Source organism: Diceros bicornis, chromosome 21 (assembly GCF_020826845.1).
Source record: "Diceros bicornis minor isolate mBicDic1 chromosome 21, mDicBic1.mat.cur, whole genome shotgun sequence".
NCBI lineage: Eukaryota > Metazoa > Chordata > Mammalia > Perissodactyla > Rhinocerotidae > Diceros > Diceros bicornis.
Window position 1 is genome coordinate 57,226,608 of NC_080760.1, and position 21,749 is coordinate 57,248,356.

Genomic DNA, 21,749 nt, shown 5'->3' on the forward strand with positions numbered 1-21,749 from the left:
GGCTATTCCTTAGATTGATTGTAGACTAAATCTTGTTCCCTATTTTTCATTCTTTTTGTTCATTTCAGTGAGTTGCAGGGAGGGAAGTAGAATAAACAAGTCTTCACTCAGCCATCATTTCCAGAAGGCCTAAGTTCCATTCTCAATGCTGTTTTTAATAAGTTCTCCAAGTTCTGAACAATGAACGCCTCTCAGTTTCATGTTCTGAAAGCCTGGCTCTAAGTTGGAGGTACAATGCCCCATTCTCCCCGCTCAGGGAACAGGACAGGCTGTCATTTCCACATTCACGCCTCCTGCAGCAGCTGTTCTCATCAACTCCCCTCCTCCAAAGGACAGGCCAATCACAGCCAAAACTGTGATCATCCCATCAGCAAGTCATGGATTCAAACCTTTCTGGGAAAGCATGTCAGGCCACACCCCATATAGAAAAGGAGCCACTTTGCTGCAACATAAAATGATCTCTGAGGGTGGTGCTGCTGTTCCAGCACCCACTGGGAAAGCTGCCGCTCTGGAGACAGCACTGGCCCCGAGGGGTCCAGGACAAGCAGTCAGGACACACAGACCCACGGGGGTTCATGGCCCTGCTCTGCTCACATGCCCACCATGAGCAAAGCTGTGCTCCGGCAATCTTCACCTTCCTGGGCTTCCCTCACTAACAAACCACACCAGAGGCCCCTGTGGGACCATTTAGAGAAAACAAAATATCCATCCCATGTTCACATGCCAGTGCTTGGAACAGAGAAGCTGGCCTGTGATTGAGAACAGCCCCACACCAGGGTCCTGGCTTGTTCCCAAAACCCTCCAAAAGCATGGCGCGGCCCACTGGGCTCCAAGAGAAAGGAGCACAGCGTGAGAGGCTTTGTGACGAGGGGACAGCAGCTCTGGGTGCTGCAAGGCTGCTTTGACACAAACATGAACATTCCTTTCACCTTCCCAGTGCCCACGGACCCCCCCAGGCTGAGCGCCCCAGCCTCCAGGTGGTGGGAGACACCACCCAACTGCCTCAGCCCCTCATGGCAACATGGGGGCTTCAGTGAGGGAGGGTCTGGGGGTGGCACAGTGACCTCAGGCACCAGGACAGAGGGAGGCCTAGATCTCCATCATGGAAGGAGAGTGCTGGCAGCACTTTGCAGGAGAGAATGTTTTTCTCATTACTTAAATCTCGTTGTGATTGTTTAAAAATACACTAAATTAGAATAATACCTTCTACTGACTACTGCATCCCCAGTGCCTAGACCTTTGCTCAGTGAACCAACAAACACTAAGTGGAATGAAATAACGTGCTGATTTCTTAACAGAAGTCTCCTTGTGAATGAAAGAGTGGCACAGGAGTGTGATAGGCGGAGGAAGGAGGGAACCGCTCAGCTCAGGTCGACTATGGAGGGTTCTTCTCCCCTGTCCCTCCTCTCAGGCCAGCGCCAGCGAGAATGCGGCCAGGACACACGTCCGCCAACAGGGCCAACCCTGGGAGGTTAAGAGAAGAGGCACCCCTGCCCCCGACCCAGGGTCCTTGAGGAAAATAAAACTCCTGAAATATGACAGGCCAACCAGAAGCACAGGAAAGAGCAGTACAGGCAGCCCCGCCTGCATCCACCCGCCCACCCCTCCTGCTGCATGACTGCCTCTGGTATCAGGATCTGAAGGGAGCCTTTTGCTTTTTACAGTGGGATTTGAAACATTTTTCTCATGCTCAGGCTATTTCTTTTATCTTGCTTTTGTTTCCTTCCCATAGTTTTATATTCTGTTTTTGTCATCTGGACTTATTTTTAAAATCGTATTTTCAAAAGAATAGAATGTTTTCCTTTCTATTAGTGGTTACTACAACGTCTCTCAAAAAGTCTCAAAACCTGTATTTCTCCAATTCTTAGCTGTTTCCTAGGGCACATCTCCCCTGCCTCTTGTGGGCCGCTGTGGAGACAGCGGAGTCTGCCCCTTCCCTGCCCCTCTCTTCTGCTCAGTGACTTCCTATGGGCCTTTAAAAGAACTTGCCTCACAGCTTCCTGATTGGGGACCTTTGCCTGTTTCCAGAAGCAACTAATGGGAGGCTAGGAAAGGACGTTCCTGGCCCCAGGGTCATGCTGCCATCCTATACGTAAATTCCCTGCTTTGTCCTGACCCAGTCCCCGCAAAGTACTCCACACAGACCCCTCACTTGAAGGAGGTTCGCTACCTTGAAAGGCACCAGAGATACACCTTGGCAAGGTCACGGGCAGACACCCCCCAGTGCGAGCCCCTCAGACAACACAGTGCAGCAGAGTTGGGCTCTGAGCCACAGAACATGGTGGCCCGCTGTCACGCAGACCAAGGGCCCACTCCCCTCCCTTCTGCTGCCCCTTGCTCAGGGGATGAGGAGACAGTTCCCCTCACTGTTCAGTGCCCCCCAGCCCCTGCCTCTTGAAGAGTGCCTGGCACAACGGGGGCAGTAAATACGTGTGAAAGATTCACTCGACGACAATAGTTGCTCTCTGCCAGCGCCAGCTATGCTCTCAGCAGCTGTAGGCTTGTCCACCTCTTGGACCCTTACCATGAGGGGCTTGCTTAGGTCCTTCCTTCCACCTCGGGAGGCAGGTCCTGCTCAGTCCTGTCCCACAGATGAGGAGATGGCGACCCAGGGTCACTCGCTGGCGCAGACCTGGCCTGTGCTGCTGCTCAGAGCCTTGAGAGGGATGGCCAGGACGGCTGGCGGGCAAGGGACACACCCAGAGCAGGACGAGATGCTGGTGCCTACACAACATGCTACGGGGGGCCCCCAAACCACCCTCCCGGCCTCCTGCCGTCCCCCCTTCCCCCAGGGCTCCAAGGGAAAATTCTGGTCACGAGTGGGCGAGAAGGTTCTTGATTCCAACTTCCTATGTGAGTTCTGGAACAGAAGACGCTCTGTGCTGGCTCCTGAGGGGGTCTGTTTGGAGAACGAGCCCCAGGAAGCTGCAGTCTGCTCCTGGTGCCGGCAATGCTCCTCACACGGACAAGGGTCCCGCTGCACCTACTCATCACGCACGAGCTCAGGCACCCCCAGCCTGTCTTCGTGGGCCGGTCCACCTGGTGAGAGCAGGGCGGGCGCCAAGGGGACTGAGCCTATCCTACCTGCCCAGGCCGGCGGCTCTGGCTATGTGCAGCCTGGGTGGTGCTGACCGTGTATGTGAGCACGTGTGCACATAAGTGAGAGTGCGTGTGAGAGCAGTTCCTGCACGGAGGAGCCGGCCACGGGAGGCAGCCCTCAGCGCTCACCAGAGCGATGGCTTCAGGCCTGCTGGCTTCCAGGATGGCCCTCCCCACATGCTGCTCCTCATTCCCTGGTGGACATGCTCCACCCTGGGCACCCCTGCACCGGGCCCCGCCCCTGACCTCTCCACAAGCAACTTCCACACTTATGACATGGAGGAGATGGTGACAGATTCCCCATAGCCCACGGCCACCGGTGGTGCCCTTGGCGGGGGTGAGCAACTGGGACACTAAACAGCACCCTCTGTCCGACACTTCTTGTCCAGACCGAAAACGCCAGACAGGGGCCATCTGCCAGGAGGCTGTCCTGCCCCTGCTGGCCCCTGGCCTGTTCCACTCACACAGTCCCCTTGTTGGCACTCAGGCCGAAGCACACCATCCTCCCCGCCTTTACACGGGACCCCCAGGGCCAGCCTGGCGCATCCTCTCACATCCTGCCGGTGATCTGATTCACTCTCAGGAAGTCTGTGTTCTAGAACGTAAGCCTGCTACCTCCTGAGTACTTCACCATCCCCTAAGGCTGAAAGGCCAGCAGACAGTTCGGGAATGCAAAGGTTGCCAATTCCCACAATCAGATAAACCCACGCAGCTGAACAGAGCCCAGCGAAGAGGCAACTGACGAGGGGAGGTGGAGCATTTCTTGAGCAGCCACAGGTCTGCGGCCACGTGATGGGAAAATGAAACCCACAGAACTTAGAGGACAACCAACATGGGGTTCTAAGGTTGCCTAAATTATTTTTCAGAAATAGGAGTAAATAAAGTCATTTTCCAACACAGAAGCAATAGCACAACTTCCCACCCACAGACCCCGTGAGTGTAACTGCTGACGAATGTTACCGAGCAAGGAGGGAGGGCCAGCGAGCAGGGAAGCAAGTGGGAAGACACTCACCACGGGCTAAACCACACGTTCAGGGTTTTCAAAGGAATAAAACAACATTTTCAGTCAAAACCACGAAGGGTCAGTTCTCAGGCCCAAGAGGAGAACAGAGCAACGAGAGGCTCCTTTAGGAGGACTCACAGAGAGTGTATGATGAAATGTTAATCAAGTATCAGAAGAAAATAAAACAAAATAGAAACTATTTTATTTATCCAATGGAAAGCAGGACAGAAAAACGTTAGGAAAAGCATGTAACCAGAAAACACAGAAGATTTGAGCCTGGCACACCTACAGATGGTGCAGCAGCCACCAGGTAACGGATCGTCTGGGGTCTGCACAGGGCCCTGGCGCAGCAGGGCCTCAGGGGCCGCGCCGTTCTGTCATGAGTGGGCCTGAGGGGGCTTCGCTGCTTCTGGGGGGGTCCCTTCCAGTTACTCACTGGAGGTTCCAGAAAACTGCTGATAAGCTCGAGAAACATTTCATTACCTCTGACTGTCAGAGGCTCTTTTCTGCCACATCCCAGCAATAGAAGGGACAGTGACTTCCTGGAAGGGCCGAGCCCCACCAGACCAACGGGAGAACTAGGAGTGGCCGTGAAAGGTGACAGTGGCCTAGGAGAAGGAGCCATGCTCCCACCCTGACAAAGGAGACCAGCCCGCAGCACCGACCGGAAATAAACATTTTTGGAGTGAACACTTCCATTTCTGTCAGAATAATGAACTACATAGCTTTGACCAACCCTCCAAGAGAGAACAAACAAACAATATTATGAGAGTTTTAAACTATTTTTAAAATGTTCTAAATCCACTGATGATTTGGGAAGACAGTTCAGAACCTCAGAGGGCAAAAACTAAGTAAAACCAGGAACAGGAGAAATGAAGGATCCCTTTGCCACCTGGCATCCGAGGGCCTGGCCAGCAGCCAATCTTGAGCATTTGTACAGCTTTGAAGAGGGAGGGGAGGGAACACACAGCCTTGGATGGGCCCTGGGGATAAACCTGCTCCCAGACACCCCGAGGCTGCGGCCACCGAGGAAACCTGGTCCCAACCCCTCTGCCCCAAGGAAGCAGGTGCTGCTGGCCGGGAGAGGGAGAGGTCAGGCCTACAGGTGGGATGGAAGTAATCAGACTCACAATGTTCTAAGATCTTTGAACTGTTTGGAGGAGGGTAAAAGTATGGATTAACCTTAGATTTTGATAAATGAATTCCATATATTAAAATACCCAGGGCAGTCACTATGGAAACTGAGTGAACGAATTCCAATCTAGTAGAGGAGAAAAAAGAAACTAGAACAAAATGATCAATCCAAAAGAAGTTAAGAAAGGAGAAAAAAAGCAATCTGTCCCAAAATGACAAGACAGAAAGAGCACAAAGTAAGGAATAAATTCAAACATAATAATCCTAATAAATGTAAATGGACCAGCAGTCTAGATAAGACAAAGATTGTCAGACCAGAGTTTTAAAGATACTGACATACGCTTTATGACAGATTTAAAACATAAGGATGTGAAATTCAAAAAGTCAACAACAGACTAGATATACTGACCAGAGAGAAAGCTGGTGCAGCTCCATGAATGCTGGGCAGAGGCGCTGCTAGAAATAGGCCTTCCACCGGCCCAGGAGACGCAGCAACTCTCGCCCACAGCTCCAGGCGCAGAAAGCAAACCGACAGAACAAGAGACCGGGCGGCCAACCGTGCAGTGGGGGTTCTCACATCTGTGAGGAAGAAGAGACGGCACAGCTAACCAGGCTTCATCTCGGGGGCACACAGGACACAGATTCTTTTCTACTATCCGTGGAACATTCCTGATAACTGACCACACATCAGGGCATAAAGCGAGTTCTCACCAAATGTCAAAGGACAAGCTGCTCAGCCACAGTCCCCGCCCACAACGCATGCAACGGGCAGATGAGCAGAGAGAACCAACACAACGCCTCCCGGTAACGGACCTGGGCTTCAAATCAGTCGTCTGCGGTCATGAAAACAGCATGCCAGACGGAAAAAAGGAGCATATGTGACGTGCTCCCAGAGCCAGCAGTCTCAGGCATCGCAGCTATAAAATATCACGGTGCTTCTCGGTATCAAGGGGACCAGAAAGCTGACAGGAAAACCATGTACTACCAACAGGCAGGGCCACAGCTACCTGCTCGGAGGGAGCCGACCGGCCACGCAGAGCTCCCGCTGATTTCTAAGGAAACCTAGAACCACGCAGTCACTCCAATACACTGACCTGGCCTGCTTGCCACACCACCGAGCTTCACAAATAACTGAACTCAGCAATGTCGACCGTCGGGGTGGGCTATCTGCACTCAATGCGCAATGCACAGCCAGCTTGTGGGTTTGATGGGAGAGCGACTCACGACAGAGAGAGCCTTCTGTATGTACAACAGCAGTCACCCCCATCAGTAATTACGCGGTCCGGGGAAGGCCAGGGAGCGTGGACCCCCAACTCACTGGGCTCAGACTAGAGCGTGATGTGCTACATCCCCCCCAGACACCATTCTAATGGAGACACCAAACTGCATTCTAATCTGTTTCAAAGCACCCATGAAGACGTCCACAAACTGCTTCTGACCTAAGAGTCTAAACCGGCATCGCCCCTGCCCTGGCTGCGTCATTTACTGAGCGCCTACTGTATACTGTATAATGCCCAGCAAGAGCTGTGCAAAAACCATCCCGTTTCCCTCTTCTGCACCCAAAGAGGTGGCAGCTGCGTCTCTCCTCACTTCACAGGACAGAAAACGAGGTTTACGAGGCAGAACTCCTAGGTACTATTTTGAAAAGACCAATGTCTGAACTCAAGCTCCAAAGCTCCCGCTGCTCCCACTGGGCCCGGCAAGCGCCACAGGGACTGCGGCCCCGTCTAAGATTCTCTTGCCTCCCATCCTCCACGAGACCCCCTTCCCTGGGGCCCTTCAAGTGTTTGAGTAGTGGCTCTGCCCACATCCTGGCCCACAGGATGGGCACAGTGCCAAGGCAGCCAGACGTCCCCTCTGACTGCAGGAGAAGCAGCGCCCTACCTGCTAGGAGCACCAGCTTGGGGCTCGGGGCCTGCAACTGTGGGGCCACTTTGTCCCCAGTGGGGAGAGGCTTCTTGAAAAACACAAAGAGGCAGAAATAAAACATGGAGGAAAGAAGAAAGACTACCTGGCGCCTGGATCCAGCCATCCCCGAAGCCAAGGCCCTCATGAAGGGGCCAAATGAAGGGACAGTGGATCCCTTATTGCTGCTAAGGCTACGCTATAGCTGGTGATCAGTAGAGCCCTCCTGAAGCTATTTGATCACCACCCCCCGACCACACACACACTTGCTGCTGTCAGGAGCAGGGAGAAGGGGAAAGGGGGGTGGGGTACAGCAGAAGGAGTCTCCAATTCTGCCCCTTCTCCAAGGGCCTTGGTTCACAGCAAGCTGACCCCAGGCCACAAGCAACAGTAAAGTAAGGAGGGGGCTCATCCTCCCTCAAAGAGCTTCTGCTGCTGCTTCCTGAGTCGTAGCCGGGCCTGGGACCTGGGGAGACGCACAGCGGCCCAGTGTTCAGTGGTGGGCGCCCAGGCTCTCGCTCCATTTATGTCACACAGCCCTCGAGGTGGGCAGCATCCAGGGCAGCCCCTCGTACTGCAGTCATCAGTAAATGTTCATGGGGTGAAAGAAACCCAACCGCGAGTGCAGGAGACGCGTGAAGGGCTGGAAGTGAGCGACAGGAAGACGAGCAGAAACACGCAGAGCTGGTATGGCGATTCCCACACCTGCCCAGCAGGAAGCAGCAATGCACAGAGAGGGACACTCCACCACGACAGAGGGCCACCAAACGGAAGACAAAGCAGGACGCCGCAGCCTCAGACGGGTGGAGCAGAAGCTGAAAGCAGACACAGACACAGCCATGGTGGGAAATTTCAGATGCCTCTTGGGAACTGAAAGGATAAGCAGACGACAGAACCAGCACCTAGGGATGCAGCAGACCCAGCCGGCCCACACACACAGACCCGCCTTCCAAGTGACTGCAGGGGCCAAATTCTCTGCTGCGCATTGTTCTAATCTCAGCTCCCCCATCGTGTGCATGAGGGTCCCATTTCCCTACGCCTGCCAATACTCCCCATTGCTAAACTACTGGGCTGCTGCTCCTCGGACGGGACGCACGTGCTCCTCAAGATTTCACCTGTGTTGCCCTGTCCCTCGCAGTCAGGCAGCTCCTCCTGAGCAGTGTCAATTCACTTCTCTGTGGGATCTTTCTTAGTAACTGGTACGAGTCTCCCACTTGTCCAGAGCATGCGGGTCACAGCATCCTGTCTCTGTGGTGTCGTGTCAGGGAGCTTCCCCTTTCACTGCACCCCGTGCACAGCCCCTAACAGGTCGGCCCCGTGAGGCACACAGGCGACAACCCAGGGGGCAGGCATAGGCTGAACCAGGGGCAGCAGGCAGGTGTGGGAAGGATGGAGACACAGTGGTAAGGTGCCTCCAAGGCTGGGGCTGGACAGGCCCTCTTGAGGGGAAGGGGAGGCTGCCACCAGCAGGGGTTTCCAGCAGGTGAGGTGCAAGGCATTTACTCTGTGTCCTGCAGCTAGTCAGCCATAGGCACCTGTGGTTCCAGAAGCAGTCTCAGTTTTGGATACAAGTTTAGGAGAAACATGCACCTAACAGGAATTCCACTTTTCCTGATCAGTGTGTTTACAGGCACGAATGGATGGGCTCACTGAGGGGGCTGGGCACTGAGTAGAGCGAGATGAACTGGCAGAGACGACTGAGGGGCTTGGAGGGGCAGGGAGGAGATGGTGGCCTGGAGACAGGCAGCAGGGGATGGGCTCAAGAGATGGAGAAGGACAGCAGGCACAGGTAGGCCAGGTGCAGGGACGCAGGGCGGTAGCCTGGGGGAAGAGGTCAAGAGCTGTTCTGTGTGTTTGTAAGCTGTGAAAACTAACAGCAGGTGTGCACTGGGAAGGTAGAGTTGGTACAGGAAGGCAACATGACAGAGGTGGGCAGAGGGCACTGTGGTGGGGTATGGGCCTGATTTTGGCTGAAAACTCTAAAATTCTTCTTACTGAGAGGTGTGAGGAGGAGCTCTGACAGGCAGGAGCCTGCTGGAGGTCACGGCCAAGTCGCAGCCCCAGCATGGGGACACATACGGGCACAGGGACTGCTCCAAAGGCTTCCACCACTTTCCAGTGACCTCTCTTCCCACCAACACTCTGCAAGTTCTCATACGAGCAGCCTGTCTATTTTGAATGTAGGTCTAGAAAGCAACTGGGCTCTCAAGAACTGTCTTCCAATGCCTCCCCAAGCCCAGACGTCCGTCCTCACCGGGCCTGACCCGCTCAGGCCTTGTCTGGCCACCAGGACACACGTGGTCAGGGCCACCGGTGGGGGGAGAGCCATTGCAACCTCGAGGCAACAACCTCGGTTCAGGGCACACACCGGGGTGAGGCAGGCAGTTGGGTGCACATGGAATGCGGCGTAACCAAAACGCAATGAAGTGTGGATCCACGTGGAGGCGACTAACCCAGAAGGTGGAGAGGACCCGGGACAAGCCAGTGGAGGGGGCAACCCTGCAGTCCCAGCAAACAGAGGTGCCCAGCTGGACACCGGGCAGGGCTCGGTGCTCTGCCTCTTCTGCCCTTGGGGCCCTGCTATCCTGGGAGCACCCCTCCCTCTGCAAGACCTTTTTCCCTGAAAAAGGGTAGGTGGGAGGTCAATTTTTAAAAATGTACACGTCTGAAAATACTTTTTCTACACTGGCAGTTTTTTGTGTGTGTGTGTGTGAGGAAGACCGGCCCTGAGCTAACACCCAATGCCAATCCTCCTCTTTTTGCTGAGGAAGATTGGCCCTAGGCTAACATCTGTGCCCATCTTCCTCTACTTTATATGGCGCACCGCCACAGCATGGCTTGACAAGCAGTGCGTGGTGTGCGCGTGGGATCCAAACCTGCAAACCCCGGGCCACCGAAGCAGAGCGTGCGCACTTAACTGCTGTGCCATCGGGCTGGCCCCCTCTACGTTGGCAGTTGACAGGTTATTTGGCTGAGCCGGATTTCACTGTCAGAGTTTTGGAAGTGCTTCTAAAGTTCCCCTGCTCCCGTGTGGTGGCTGACGAGAACCCCCACACCTGTTCGGGCTCCTCCTGCCCTTGTGAGTTTGCTGGGTCATTCTGCGGATGGCCACCCTCCATTCCCTCGTTCCTCCTGCTATGGTGATGCTGAGTCTCCTAGACCGGCCTCTACTGTTCTTTCTGGTTCCTCATTTTGTCTCTGTCTTCCTGCTCTTCTTCGGATGATTTCATCCATTTCACTGACCTGCTCATCTCACGAGTCTTCCATCCTGCTCTCACGTCCTTATTCTGCTCTGTGTTCATTCTCATAACATCCTGCCTTGTCTCATGGATGAAGTCTTCTCCTGTCTGAGATATGACGATGCCCTTCTCCCTGAGCACCCTCCACTTCCTGCAAGCTAGTCTGTGTCCTTCCTGTCAGAAGCTTGGCTCCAAATCTATGCCTGGTCAGTGCCGTGTGCTAGGCCAATGGTTGGGGTCCCTGGTAAGCTTCTCCAGCTCTTCCTGGCTGGCTGAACCCCCCCCAAAGAAGCTGGTGCAGAGGGAAAGGCCTGGCCACCGAAGCCTGGGCATATACCCCATCCTCACTGGTGCCAGAGTCCACACTTACCTCTGTCACCTCTCTCCGGAGGAAAGATTTCATACTTCTCCCGGGACAGGGGAGGGGCAGTCGTCAACCTCAGCAAGTGAGGGAGAGGATCTAGGCATCCAACCACTTTTCAAACAGCCTTGGAAGAACCCTCAATGGCGCACGAGCGAGCATCAGGCTGCCCCACATGCTTCCTCCCCATTTGGAATGCTAACCTGAAGTCTTAGGATCATTTTTATAACCTTTCTCCTTCAATAATCAAAGGCAGGTATGAAGTTGTCAATATGACAACTTTCAGCCACCTCTGGTGTTGTCTCTTTGCCCACCCACCTTAAATTACCTTGCTGCACTCAGCCCTCAGAGCTCACCTTTGTCACACAGCTCCCTGGAACCATATAATGGCTGCCATTTGAAGCCTAACCTTCTCCAGATTTCAATCCGTCTGATTCTAGTCCCCAACCAATCCTCCCCAACTCCCCACACGCAGAGCGAGTACAGGCTCAGGGCGACTGGCCCGCTCCCAGCACAGCCCTGTGCACACCAGCCACAGGGCCAGGCACTGCCCCTCCTGCCTCCACATCCCCTCTGTGAAATGGGGAGGCACCAACCTCAAAGGGTTGCTGTGGGGCTGGCAAAGCTGAGCGAAGTCCCATGTCTAATGAAGGTCAGCTTTACCATTCAAGCACAAGGCCCTAAACTCCGGCCCCAGGAAAGCCTGCCCGTCCTAGAGCGCTGACTGGAGCTCCGCTGTCCACAGCCTCCTCGGGACGCACAGCGTCTGCCCAGCCCTGAACTCACACTGCATCCTGACCTGCAGCGACCACGACGACCACGTGGGCAATGAGAGAGCCCCCTAGCGAGGCTCCGACCCCAGGAAGCTTTGCAGGGCCCCCCAGACCAAGGCAAGACTGCCAGGGTCATGCAAACACAGGACAGGCCAGTTTGGCTGGTTATAAAATAAGGGTTTATTTTGACTGAGATGAGAGCTGCCAGGGTTCAACAGTCTGGACTGTTTGCTAGCAGAATCATTCAAAATTTGAAGCATTTAAGTTGTATTAGTCATAGAAGTCATATCAGAAACGTGGACTGGACTAATCCTTCTGCAGTCACCACCCTGCTGCCACCCCTGGGCACTGAGGCACCAGCTCCCTCCTTGGCACACGCACAAAAGGGCAGCAGTTCTGCAGACTGTGAGGACCAGTCAGTGGGCACATCTCCCCCAAAGAGGCTGTGCCACAGTAACCTACAACCCAAATCTCAAGGACTGGTTTTCTCTTCCTCAATCCACGCGATGGCCCAAACCAGTGCAGCCCTGCTCCACGGTCTTCCCACGATGCGGCTCCTCTCAGGACAAGATGTTTTCATGACACAGGACAAAGCGGCGAGGGCTCCTATTCCAGGACACGCACTGCGTTGGCACAAATCACGTGGCCCAGCTGCTGCTCCGGGGGCAGAGCGGGCTCAAGACAGGGGCTGCGATTCCCACAGCAAAGGCCAGGAGGAAACAGCAAGTGACTGGCAGCTGGTGGAATCCTCACAGAGACCGCAGAGCTGTGATCCATCACTGGGCCCCTTGGCGGCCCGCTAACCCACATCCTCCACACCACTGGTCACATGGTTTTCTTTGCCTCAATGGGCGCTCCTTCAGGGGCATCTCGAGGTGAGAAGACCCTAGAGGTCACACGCATTCCAGCTTTAAGATGTCCACCTGACACCTTCCATCCAATGATGGAAGAGCATTCAGCAACCAAAACTCCTGCTGAGAACAACGAGAAAACTAAATTAAAAAAAAATTTTTTTTTTTTTTGGTGAGGAAGATTGGCCCTGAGCTAACATCTGTGCCAACCCTCCCCCACTTTACATATGGGATGCCGCTGCAGCATGGCTTGATGAGTGGTGCATAGGCCCACGCCTGGGATCCAAACCCACAAACCCTGGGCCACCAAAGCGGAGCACACGAACCCAACCACTGCGCCACTGGGCCGGCCTAAAAAATTTTTAAAGAGATCTATTTGAAGGCAATGAAATGCTACTAAACAGCCAGGATCCAAGGGACCGAGACCCTGGGAGACCCTAGGGGAAGGAAATCTCCTCAAGTGGGCCTCGAGACGCGTGTCAACCCGCCACCTGGGCCTGAGCATACGCGGAAGAGGCAGGCAGGAGCTGAGCGTCTGTGTGGCTGGGCTGCGCCTCAGAGTCTTTCCAGTGGGGCCTCCAATGCAGCTGGGACTTATGGGATAAGGCATGGACTTCAAAATAAACATGACTAATGGATTCATGAAAACAGATAACAAGATTAAGAATTTCACCAGAGAACTAGAATCCAAAGAAACCGCTCAAATGCAAATTTGAGAGCCAAAAAATATAAAAACTGAAACCAGGAACTCCACCAATGGGCTTAACAGCAGATGGGCACTGCAGAGACATCGCTAGTACGCTGGCAGAAAAGTCAATAGACTGGATCCAAATGGAAGCAGAGAGGAAAAGGGTAGAAAACAGAGAGGCCGGGAAACCGTAAGAAGGTCTGCCACAGTCACCACAGCCCAACCGAGAGATGCACAGCGGGGCAGAGCCTGACAAGACACCTCAAGCCAACAACTCAAGTGCCACAAGCACCAGAGACGGGTCATATAAGAGCCATACCAGGAACACTGCGACACGCTGAGAACCAGACACAGAGAGAAAACCGTAGACGCAGACAGAGAAGAACCAAGGTGCCCCAGTCTGCGTCAGGAAGCTGTGCACACTCAGTTAATACACAATGGCAGATATGAGAAAAGCCTCACAGGTTACATTAAGATTGTTCCACCTGTTGTAGTTTTTTTAGCTAAGCTTTCCAATCTCTTATTTAAAAGGTGGCCAGCTATTCTAAGAAGACACCAAGTACTCCCAGCTTCTCCCAGAAACCACCCTTACCCCACCCACTCACCTCCCCAGCACATCAGCTCTCTCCCCACCCCCGCTCCCTTCTCATTTTGTACCCACAGTGCTGTCCTTGATTCCTCTCTTGCACGTCTCCTAACATCTGTTTTCTCTCCAAAAATCTAAAGTTCCTTCTGTCTCCCCACCCCTCCCATACCAGCCCCAAACTGCTGAAGTACCAGCTACTTTTAGTGGAGAATTAGCAATAATACTGGGAAAGGGAGAAATTCGCAGTCAGGTCACCTGGGCTGGTTGGTGGTGTTTTCAGGGCTGGGTAAGGGGAGAACAGAGTCAAACAAGAGACATGGGAAGGAGATAGGGCAGCTGCATGAATTCTATGCACCAGTCCCAAGCTCTGAACAGCTCCTAATTTCCCCACATGATGCAGGTGGCGTGAAGGCTCCCAAATGCCAGGATGGCAACTACATCAGAAACCTTGTGAATAGGAGATGGTAAAAACAGACACACGCCACTGTCAAGTCTCACTTTTACTTCTGTGGTATAATAAATTATGCACAACACTTGCTAGCTTTTTGCACTTTCATCTTTAATCAAACTATCCACACATATGGTTTAAAGGACCCAGGTGCATTCTACCACGGTACACCACTGTCACACATCACACATTGCACGCTATTCTCATCCCCCGTGGATTAGCTCTCCCCATTTACTACCTTGTCTCGGGAAAGAACATCTCAGTCACTTCCAGGAAGAGAAAGGATGGGGCAAAGTCTGAGGTAAATGGGTAGACTATGCTGGAAATCACTTTCCTTCAGAATTTTGAACTCACTGCTTCTCGGACTTCTAAATTCCAGAATTGCTATTAAGAAGTCCAAAGTCATTCTGATTCTTGATTCTTAAATTGACCTGTTCTTTCACTCTGCAAACTCCTAGAGTCTTCTGTGTGTCCTCAGCGATCTAGAACTCCAAGCCGCTGGGTCTGTTTTCACACGCTGCACTGGCTGTTTGGTGGGCTCTGCAGCATTTCTTTAATGACTTCATAGGTGACTGAGTTCTCTCACTGCTGTTTCCTCTGTCCAGTCTCTGAAACTTTTATTACCCAGGTATTGGGCTTCCCAGACTGGTCGTTTAATATTCTTCTCTCCTATTTTCCAACTCTAAATTTGTGTTCCAGTTTCTGAGAGATTTTCAACTATATCTTGCAAGCCACGCTGTTGTTATTCAGTCTGTCTTTTTGAACCCTACAAAGTAATTATTCCGTGCAATGCTTAGATTTAGAGACATGTCTATCATTTGTTAACCATTCCTTTTTGCATCTCATTCTTTCCTTTTAAAATGATTTTCCTTCTTCTTGCAGTCTTTTAGAAGCATCTTTAATGAAGGTCTGTTGGTAGCAAACTTGTTGTTTTTGTTTATCTGAAAAAGTTTTGGTTTCACCCTTGTCCTTAAAAGATAATCTTGCTGTATGCCAAGCCCAGGTCATGGCTGCTCCTCACAGTGTTCCGATGGCCTCCCTGGCTGCTGCTTTCTGTTCCTGTTGAGAAGGCAGCCCTCAGTACTGTTGCATTACTCTGGATGATCTCTCTCTTCTGGTTGCTTTTAAAATCTCCTGGTCTTTGGCGTCTTGGAGTTTCACTGTGATGTGTCTCAATGTGGACACTATTCATCTGGTTTGAAGTAAACTATGTTTCCATCATCACATCTTTCATCAGTTCCAGAATATTTTTTACCCAATAGCTCTTTGAATATTGCCTCTTCTCCACTCTATTTTCCCTTTTGGGGCTGAAATCAAACATATCTTATTATTTTTTGTGTGTGTGAGGAAGATTAGCCCTGAGCTAACATCTGTTGCCAATCCTCCTCTTTTTGCTGAGCAAGACTGGCCCTAGGCTAACACCTGTGCCCATCTTCCTCCACTTTATATGGGATGCCACCACAGCGTGGCCTGATAAGCGGTGTGTTGGTACATGCCCAGGATCTGAACCTGGGCCGCCAGTAGCGGAGCGTGTGCACTTAACCAGTACGCCACCGGGCTGGCCCTCAAATGTACCTTAAACTTTTGCATTCTGTCCTCCACATCTCAATCAACTGTCATATTCTCCATCTTGTTAACTCTTTGCTGTGTTCTTTTGTTTCCTTTTTTTTTTGTGTGAGGAAGATCAGCCTCGTGCTAACATCTGCCAATCCTCCTCTTTTTTTGCTGAGCAAGACTGGCCCTGGGCTAACATCCATGCCCATCTTCCTCCACTTTATATGGGACACTGCCACAGCATGGCTTGCCAAGCTGTGCCTCGGTGCGCACCCAGGTCCGAATCGGCGAATCCCGGCCGCCACAGTGGAGCATGTGCACTTAACTGCTTGCGCCACCGGGACGGCCCATTTGCTGTGTTCTCAATGAACTCCTTTCAGTTTGTTTACCAAGTCTCTCTTCAACTGTGTATTATCTGACATTCAGCTGTTGGTTAATTTTTAAAATTTCAACTATTGCTTGTTTCTAGAGATTCTATTTAGTCTCTTTCAAATCTTCCTGATCCTTCCTGTTTGCCTCTTGTTTTATGCTTATCTTTGTGGCTTTCTCTTTTGCTTCTGTAAAGTCCCTGCAGCTTCTAAATTTTGAGCCTTTTGAGGATTCTGTAGTGCAAATAGGATTAGTTCTCAGCTTTCCTCACTGCCAGCATAGAATCTGGCTTTCTCAGATCTGTTCAGTAAATTATGACTTATTCATCTGTTTCCCAGCTTCCAAAACTTTATTGCTATTGTCTCCACTCTCACTTTACTCATCCATGCGAGTTTGACTTTTTTAAACATCATTTTACTGTCATTTAGCAGGTGTTTGGGAGAGAGTGAAATTGTATGCATGTGTTCAATCTGCCACCCTTACCTGAAAGCTAGTATGCTTTCTTTAAAAATTACCTTCAGCATAAAAAATTGGAGTTGGACTCCAGAAATTTTTTTCTTTTTTGTGAGGAAGGTTAGCCCTGCGCTAACATCCGATGCCAATCCTCCTCTTTTTGCTGAGGAAGATTGGTCCTGGGCTAACATCCGTGCCCATCTTCCTCTACTTTATATGGGACACTGCCACAGCATGGCTTGATAAGCGGTCTGTCCGTCCGTGCCCGGAATCCAAACCTGCAAACCCTGGGCCGCTGAAGAGGAGCGCCTGAACTTAACTGCTACACCACCAGGCTGGCGCCCAGAAATATTTTTGAATTAATTTAAATTTCATTCCCACCATACAAATTATTTCAAAATACAAAAGAAGTAACTTCTCGACCACACCATCTATTAACATTAATTATATTACAAATAGAGGCACACTCCATGGACATCTTCCTGATTGACATTTCTTGGTAGAATTATCTTCTGGTTTTTGATAGTTCCAAAGTTCATAAATCATACTATTCTTCCAATATGTATTTCAGTCAATGGTTATAGGGGTAAATTTTGTATTTATGTCAAAAAACCAAATCAATATCTTCCTCAAAACAACATGCAGAAAAAAAACTTCAAGGTGCATTCCAAATCCAGCTGGGAGAAGTCATAATTACACCTACACGTCTGAAAAGTATGCTGATTATCAACTGGGCATGTGCTGTTTAGATGCTGCCCACACCGAAAGGCCTCTCAGTGTTTCCACAGACAAAGCAACAGCGAATATCCCATATCAGTTGTCTGGAAATCAGGAAGCCATGATTTACATCCTAACATGACAGCCTACTTTTTTTTTTTTTTTTTAATTTTTTGTTTATTGCAGTAACATTGGTTTATAACATTGTATAAATTTCAGGTGTACATCATTATACTTCTATTTCTGCATAGATTACATCATGTTCACCACCCAAATACCAATTACAACCCATCACCACACACATGCTCCGAATTATCCCTTTCATCCTCCTCCCTCACCTCTCCCCCTCTAGTAACCACCAATCCAATCTCTGTCTCTATGTGTTTGTTGTTGTTATTATCTACTACTTAATGAAGGAAATCATGCGGTATTTGACCTTCTTTCTCTGACTTATTTCACTTTGCATAATACCCTCAATGTCCATCCACGTTGTCACAAATGGCTAGATTTCATCGTTTCTTATGGCTAAGTAGTATTCCATTGTGTATATATACCACATCTTCTTTATCCATTCGTCCCTTGATGGGCACTTAGGTTGCTTCCAAGTCTTGGCTATTGTGAATAACGCTGCAATGAACACAGGGGTGCATGTATCTTTACGCATTGGTGTTTTCAAGTTCTTTGGATAAATACCCAGCAGTGGAATAGCTGGATCATATGGTAGCTCTATCTTTAATTTTTTGAGGAATCTCCAAACTGTTTTCCATAGTGGCTGCACCACTTTGCACTCCCACCAGCAGTGTATGAGAGTTTCCTTCTCTCCACATCCTCTCCAACACATGTTGCTTCCTGTCTTGTTAATTATAGCCATTCTGACGGGCGTGAGGTGATACCTCATTGTAGTTTTGATTTGCATTTCCCTGATAGTTAATGATGTTGAACATCTTTTCATGTGCCTGTTGGCCATCTGTATATCTTCTTTGGAGAAATGTCTGTTCAGGTCTTTTGCCCATTTTTTAATTGGGTTGTTAGTTTTTTTGTTGTTGAGATGCATGAGTTCTTTGTATTTTTTGGAGATCAATCCCTTATCAAATGTATGGTTTGCAAATATCTTCTCCCAATTGTCAGGTTGTCTTTTCATTTTGTTGATGGTTTCCTTTGTTGTGCAGAAGCTTTTTAGTTTGATGTAGTCCCATTTGTTTATTTTTTCTATTGTTTCTCTTGCCCGGTCAGACATGGTGCTTCAAAATATGTTGCTAAGACCGATGTTGAAGAGCATACTGCCTTGGTTTCTTTTAGAAGTTTCATAGTTTCAGGTCTTACATTCAAGTCTTTAATCCATTTTGAGTTAATTTTTATGTATGGAGTAAGGTAAGGGTCTAGTTTCATTTTTTTGCATGTGGCTGTCCAGTTTTCCCAGTACCATTTGTTGAAGAGACTTTCTTTTCTCCATTGTATGTTCTTGGCTCCTTTGTCAAAGATTAGCCGTCCATAGATGTGTGGGTTTATTTCTGGGCTTTTGATTCTATTCCATTGATCTGTGTGTCTGTTTTCGTGCCAGTACCATGCTGTTTTGGTTACTATAGCTTTGTAGCATATTTTGAAATCAGGGAGTGTGATACCTCCAGCTTTGTTCTTTTTTCTCAGGATTCCTTTAGCTATTCGGGGTCTTTTGTTGTTCCATGTAAATTGTAGGACTCTTTTTTCTATTTCTGTGAAAAATGTTGTTGGAACTTTGATAGGGATTGCATTGAATCTATAGATTGCTTTAGGAACTATGGACATCTTAACTATGTTAATTCTTCCAATCCAAGAGCACAGAATATCTTTCCATTTCTCTGTGTCTTCTTTGATTTCTTTCAGCAATGTTTTATAGTTTTCAGTGTACAGATCTTTCACCTCTTTGGTTAAATTTATTCCCAGATATTTTATTCTTTTTGTTGCAATTGTAAATAGGATTGTATTCTTAATTTCTCTTTCTGCTACTTCGTTGTTAGTGAAGAGAAATGCAACTGATTTTTGTATGTTGATTTTGTATGCTGCAACTTTACCATATTTGATTATTACTTCTAAAAGTTTTTTGGTGGATTCTTTAGGGTTTTCTATACATAAAATCATGTCACCTGCAAATAGAGTTTCACTTCTTCCTTTCGAATTTGGATCCCTTTTATTTCTTTTTCTTGGCTGATTCCTCTGGCTAGGACTTCCAGTACTATGTTAAATAGGAGTGGTGACAGTGGGCATCCTTGTCTGGTTCCTGCTCTTAGAGGGACCGCTTTCAGTTTTTGACCATTGAGGATGATATTAGCTGTGGGTTTGTCATATATGGCCTTTATTATGTTGAGGTACTTTCCTTCTATACCCATTTTATTCAGAGTTTTTATCATAAATGGATGCTGTATCTTGTCAAATGCTTTCTCTGCATCTATTGAGATGATCATGTGATTTTTGTTCTTCATTTTATTAATGTGGTGTATTACGTTGATTGATTTGCGAATGTTAAACCATCCCTGCATCCCTGGAATAAATCCCACTTGATCATGGTGTATAATCTTTTTAACGTATTGTTGTATGCGATTTGCTAGTATTTTGTTGAGGATTTTCGCATCGATGTTCATCAGTGATATTGGCCTGTAATTTTCTTTTTTTGTGTTGTCCTTGTCTGGTTTTGGTATCAGGGTAATGTCAGCTTCGTAGAATGAGTTAGGGAGCTTCCCCCCCTCCTCAATTTTTTGGAAGAGTTTGAGAAGGATAGGTATTAAGTCTTCTTTGAATGTTTGGTAGAATTCACCAGGGAAGCCATCTGGTCCTGGACTTTTATTTTTGGGGAGGTTTTTGATTACTGTTTCGATCTCCTTACTGGTGATTGGTCTATTCAAATTCTCTATTTCTTCTTGATCCAGTTTTGGAAGGTTGTATGATTCTAGGAATTTATTCATTTCTTCCAGATTGTCGAATTGGTTGGCATATAGTTTTTCATAGTATTCTCTTATAATCTTTTGTGTTTATGAGGTGTCTGTTGTAATTTCTCCTCTTTCATTTCTGATTTTACTTATTTGAGCCTTCTCTCTTTTTTTCTTGGTGAATCTAGCTAAAGGTCTGTCAATTTTGTTTATCTTTTCAAAGAACCAGCTCTTGGTTTCATTAATTTTTTCTATTGATTTTTTAGTCTCTATTTCATTTATTTCAGCTCTGATTTTTATTATTTCCCTTCTTCTACTGATTTTAGGCTTTGCTTATTCTTCTTTTTCCAGTTCCTTTAGGTGCACTGTTAGATTGTTTATTTGAGATTTTTCTTGTTTGTTGAGATAGGCCTGTATCGCTATAAACTTCCCTCTTAGAACCGCTTTTGCTGTATCCCATAAATTCTGGCATGTCGTATTTTCATTTTCATTTGTCTCCAGGTATTTTTTGATTTCTCCTTTGATTTCTTCATTGACCCAATCATTGTTCAGTAGCATTTTGTTTAATCTCCACGTATTTGTGGCTTTTCTGATTTTCTTCCTCTAGTTGATTTCTAGTTTCATACCGTTGTGGTCGGAAAAGATGCTTGGTATTATTTCAATCTTCTTAAATGTATGGAGACTTGTTTTGTGGCCTAATATGTGATCAATCCTGGAGAATGTTTCATGTACATTTGAAAAGAACGTGTATTCTTCGGTTTTTGGATGGAATGCTCTATATATATCTACTAGGTCCAACTGTTCTAGTGTGTCATTTAAGGCCAACGTTTCCTTATTGATCTTCTGTTTGGATGATCTATCCGTTGGTGTAAGTGGAGTGTTATTAAAGTCCCCTACTATTATTGTGTTACTGTCTATTTCTCTTTTCATGTCTGTTAATAATTGCTTTATATATTTAGGTGCTCCTACATTGGGTCCATAGATATTTACAAGTGTTATATCCTCTTGTTGGACTGTTCCCTTGATCATTATGTAGTGCCCTTCTTTGTTTCTTTTCACAGTTTTTGCTTTAAAGTCTATTTTGTCTGATATGAGTACTGCTACCCCAGCTTTCTTTTCATTGCCATTTGTGTGGAGTATCTTTTTCCATCCCTTCACTTTCAGTTTGTGAGTGTCTTTAGGTCTGAAGTGTGTCTCCCGTATGCAGCATATATATGGGTCTTGTTGTTTTATCCAATCAGCCACGCTATGCCTTTTAATTGGAGCATTTAGTCCACTGACGTTTAAAGTAGCTATTGAGCCTTAGCCTTAGCTATTGATCCTTAGACTGTCCTCATTAATTCTTTTTTCTTTTACTTGTTCAGCTTGGGTAATTTCTTCTAGTCTTTTGTCCAGCTTGCAGATCCGTTCTTCTGTATCCTCTATTCTGCTTTTGAATCCCTCTAGTGAATTTTTCATTTCCAGTATTGTATTCTTCATTTCTGATTGGTTCTTTTTTATATCTTCCATTTCTTTGTTGACATTCTCACTGAGTTCATCTATTCTTCTCCCCAGATCAGTGAGCATCCTTAACACTCTTTGTTTGAACTCTCTGTCAGGTAGGTTCCTCATTTCTGTTTCACTCAGTTCCTTTTCTGGGGTTTTGTCCTGTTCCCTTACTTGGAAT

At 48.5% G+C, this 21,749-nt stretch overlaps 1 protein-coding gene across 5 annotated transcripts in view; it reads right to left on the reverse strand.

Moving 5' to 3' along the window:
* The window catches only part of ARHGAP39 (Rho GTPase activating protein 39), a 145,904-nt gene that overhangs the window by 90,078 nt on the left and 34,077 nt on the right, over window positions 1-21,749 (reverse strand). Inside the window, exon 1 of one of the 5 annotated variants that reach the window (XM_058565183.1) lies at window positions 5,646-6,000. The exons of the other annotated variants lie outside the window; for them this stretch is intronic. The gene's annotated coding sequence lies outside the window, so the exon portion shown is untranslated. Of the gene's footprint in view, window positions 1-5,645; window positions 6,001-21,749 lie in introns of those variants that run through there. 5 annotated transcript variants of the gene reach the window in all.